Raw genomic sequence first — 4,752 nt, 5'->3', positions numbered from 1 at the left:
GGGTAGATATTTACAATTGACCTGATACTTTACAAAATAAGGGCGGACAACCCTTTATGACTCTTGACATCTTTGCGCTCTGTGACCACAAAATGCGGAGACTTTACATGTTTATTACAAAATTGTCCCAAAATATGGGCTTTTAGCCAAAAAAATGCTCTTGGCGGAACCCGTTCCCAACACTTACCTAAACTAGTGTCGAGATCACAAAACTCGACCGATCTTGGATATCTCAGAATTTCTTCTCAAATACTTTCAGGAATTTTCTCATCTCCAACCTCAAGATTTACATGTATCTCGTCATTACCAGTCAAGGGATTCGTAGGCCTTTATAAATTTCCTTGAGACCACCTCACTCAGATCCAAAACCTTCCAGAAATCTAAATCTCAAGCCAAGAAAAATCCCATCACACCATGGCTATCCAAAAATGGAAAGGCAAGGCTAAATCCACTCTCCAACCCAACAAAACCCATGCAAATGACAAAAAAATAATCAGATACCAACATGCACATACCATGCATGTCAAAACCAGCGAGGAAACCATATTGAAACTTGTTACCTGCAAGTATTCATGCTAAAGTTGCTTGATCCAACTTTTCCTTTCTTGATCCTTGCTTTCCTTTTCCTTCCTTTTCTTTTCTTGTCCTTCCTTGGCTTTCCTTTTCCTTCCTTTTCTTGCTTTTATTCCTTCTCCTTTTGGTGCTATCTCCTCTCTCAAACTAATTCCAAAACTAAACTAAAGAAAGGCTACCAACTGATGCTCTGAGGTCTTTTTATCATTCATACCACTAATTTATTCATTTTCATTAATTTTACTTCAATTTCCTCCTCACATGCAACCTGTGACCTTTCACCTCCATTTTCTCCTATTTTCCTTTATTTTCATAAATAAAATACCAATATGCATTTTTTCCTTTTCAAAGTTTTTTCCATTTCCTTTGCCAATTTCCCCTTACCCATAAACAAAACAAGTGATTCCCACTAGGATATTTTTCCCAACATTTAGCTTGGAATAAGTGTCCCTAGACCTTGGTCTTATTTTTCCTTTATTAACTTTTATCACATGATATTTTAACATGGGGTTGTTACAAATGTTGGCATTGATGTTGTGATGAGTTGTTTGGTTGGCATTGATGTCAACCTAGTACCATGGTGTTGGAGGATGCATTGGTTATGGTTGGCATTGTCAACCTGGTTATATGTTATTATGCACATACTAGTCAGATGGTACTTGGATTGTGCATTGGTTGCAAACCTTAGCTTGATGGTTGCATTTTTTAGTGTAGGTTTTTGGCTTGTGTGTGTATGCCTTGGCAGGATATGGAGTTTCTATAACTAGTTCACAGTATTCGAGACTGTCAAGTCATATCTATGGCACTAGGTATCTATATGGATGGTTTTCATCTTGTATGATCATGTTCAAGGTCTATCACTAATGGTTGCATATGTTGGAGTAGTTGTGGTGAATTTTGATGGCTTGAGAGTTCATGCAACTTATGAATGGCATCCAAGTCAACCTAGTTTGAATTTTGATGATGATGGAGTTGCTACAATGGATTGATGGAATTTTGCAGAGGCTACAATGGTTTCTTGGGGTCTGTTTGATGTTGATCAAGCTCTAGAACAATTTTGATCAAGTTCTGAGCTAAGTTGACTGATGTTTGACCTTCCTTAGCCATAGTCACATGCATGATAGATTAAGGGAGCGGTTTTAAGATTTAGTCACTAGAAGGATAGGATCAAGGGAGCGGTTATGGCTTCCAGTAAAAATTACTCAATGTTGTGAGTGTGACTGAGGCTTTTTAACTATAATTCCTCCACATTCCTCCTCCCCGTCAAGTGTTTAATTATTTTTCCGACATGTCTTGTTTGGGACTCCTCATGTAAGGGTCAGAAAAAGGTAATTGTGCTTCTAGATGATGGTTAAAAGAGAATATTCATTACTAAATGAAGTTAGTGGCTTGATTGAGTCAAGAATCAATGAAGCGAAGAAATTTCAACATATAAATAGATCTCCACTACAGGATTAGAATTAATTGATTTAATCATCTTCAGAATCTACAAATATGTGGAGAAAGGTTGCTCATTTAGTTGTTTATCTTGAGTGATAAATGTGTTATAGTATTTTTGAGATCCATTGGTGAGGAGTGTGATTTGGTTGAAGTAGAATGTGCATGGAGGTATAGTTTTAGCGAAGACATCAGTATGCAGGGTTGAAGACTATGTTTATGTGACAAAACTACAATGGTTTTGCTAATGCATTTGTGATTGTAGGGGTGTAATTATTGTTTGAGTTCATATGATTGTGATAGGTTGGTTGCATTAATGTCACATGTTTTTCATTTGGTTTTTATGTATTGCATTGTTGAATTTTTTCATCTAGTTTGTTTGCGAAAAATGTATTGAGGCTATGTGAATTGAGAATGGTGTATGAATGTGAGAGAGGATTATGGTTTGAGATTGATTCAGTGATTGACATTTTGAGCTATGATGATATTTCTACTATGATGTTCATGTTGAGCAGCTCTAGTGTTCCAATTTTAAAATGTATGAAAGGTGAACCGCATAGAGAATTGGGGTGGGAGCTCTGGCAATACAAGGATTAAGAGCACATTTCTTCATAAATCCAATGGAGGTTGGGAAATGCTTCTAAATCGAATAGATTTTGTAGAGTCGTGACTCCAATAGTGGTTGGGCAAGGCTTGTTAATCACAGAGGTAACTAAGTTGAAAGCGATAAACCACAGAGGTCTTAAATCCAGAATCATTTCCCTATACGGAAGGGATACCTGGAGTGAAATCACTTTACTCGAAAAAACTAAAGCCAAGATAGCAAGAAGAACTGCTGACCTTCCCTCAGCTAAGCTCTTCTTCTATCAAGCATTCAAGTTGTCCTGATGATGGATCCTAGTTGGGATTCGAAACGTTGGCATAAAAAGTTTCTTACTGTGGATTCTCTGGTAACTAAGTCGAAAGCGATAAACCACAGAGGTCTTAAATCCAGAATCATTTCCCTATACGGAAGGGATACCTGGAGTGAAATCACTTTACTCGAAAAAACTAAAGCCAAGATAGCAAGAAGAGTTGCTGACCTTCCCTCAGCTAAGCTCTTCTTCTATCAAGCATTCAAGTTGTCCTGATGATGGATCCCAGTTGGGATTCAAAACGTTGGCATAAAAAGTTTCTTACTGTGGATTCTCCGGTAACTAAGTCGTAAGCGATAAACCACAGAGGTTTTAAATCCAGAATCATTTCCCTATACAGAAGGGATACTTGGAGTGAAATCACTTTACTCGAAAAAACTAAAGCCAAGATAGCAAGAAGAGCTGCTGACCTTCCCTCAGCTAAGCTCTTCTTCTATCAAGCATTCAAGTTGTCCTGATGATGGATCCCAGTTGGGATTCGAAACGTTGGCATAAAAAGTTTCTTACTGTGGATTCTCCGGTAACTAAGTCGAAAGCGATAAACCATAGAGGTCTTAAATCTAGAATCATTTCCCTATACGGAAGGGATACCTGGAGTGAAATCACTTTACTCGAAAAAACTAAAGCCAAGATAGCAAGAAGAGTTGCTGACCTTCCCTCAGCTAAGCTCTTCTTCTATCAAGCATTCAAGTTGTCCCGATGATGGATCCCAGTTGGGATTCGAAACGTTGGCATAAAAAGTTTCTTACTATGGATTCTCCGATAACTAAGTCGAAAGTGATAAACCACAGAGGTCTTAAATCCATATAATCATTTCCCTATACGGAAGGGATACCTGGAGTGAAATCACTTTACTCGAAAAAACTAAAGCCAAGATAGCAAGAAGAGCTGCTGACCTTCCCTTAGCTAAGCTCTTCTTCTATCAAGCATTCAAGTTGTCCTGATGATGGATCCCAGTTGGGATTCGAAACATTGGCATAAAAAGTTTCTTACTGTGGATTCTCCGGTAACTAAGTCGAAAGCGATAAACCACAGAGGTCTTAAATCCAGAATCATTTCCCTATACGGAAGGGATACCTGGAGTGAAATCACTTTACTCGAAAAAACTAAAGCCAAGATAGCAAGAAGAGTTGCTGACCTTCCCTCAGCTAAGCTCTTCTTCTATCAAGCATTCAAGTTGTCCTGATGATGGATCCCAGTTGGGATTCGAAATGTTGGCATAAAAAGTTTCTTATTGTGGATTCTTCGGTAACTAAATCGAAAGCGATAAACCATAGAGGTCTTAAATCCATAATCATTTCCCTATACGGAAGGGATACCTGGAGTGAAATCACTTTACTCGAAAAAACTAAAGCCAAGATAGCAAGAAGAGCTGTTGACCTTCCCTCAGCTAAGCTCTTCTTCTATCAAGCATTCAAGTTGTCCTGATGATGGATCCCAGTTGGGATTCGAAACGTTGGCATAAAAAGTTTCTTACTGTGGATTCTTCGGTAACTAAGTCGAAAGCGATAAACCACAGAGGTCTTAAATCCAGTGTCACATTTTTTTCATATGGCTGTTATGTATTGCATTGTTGAGTTTCTGCATCTAGTTTGTTTGCAGAAATGTACTGAGGCTATGTGAATTGAGAATGGTGTATGAATGTGAGAGAGGAGTATGGTTTAAGATAGATCCATTGATTGATATTTTGAGATATGATGATATTACTATTGTGATTTTCATGTTAAGAAGCTCTAGTTTTCTCGTTTGAAAAGGTATGAAAGGTGAACCAAATAGAGAATTGGGGTGGGCACTCTGACAATACAAGGGTTAAGAACAAATTTCTTTA

This window comes from Pinus tabuliformis, chromosome 3_2 (genome assembly GCF_031772625.1).
Source record: "Pinus tabuliformis cultivar Carrire ecotype Pingquan chromosome 3_2, CPIR1, whole genome shotgun sequence".
Lineage (NCBI taxonomy): Eukaryota > Viridiplantae > Streptophyta > Pinopsida > Pinales > Pinaceae > Pinus > Pinus tabuliformis.
Note: the sequence above shows the minus strand (reverse complement) of the source record.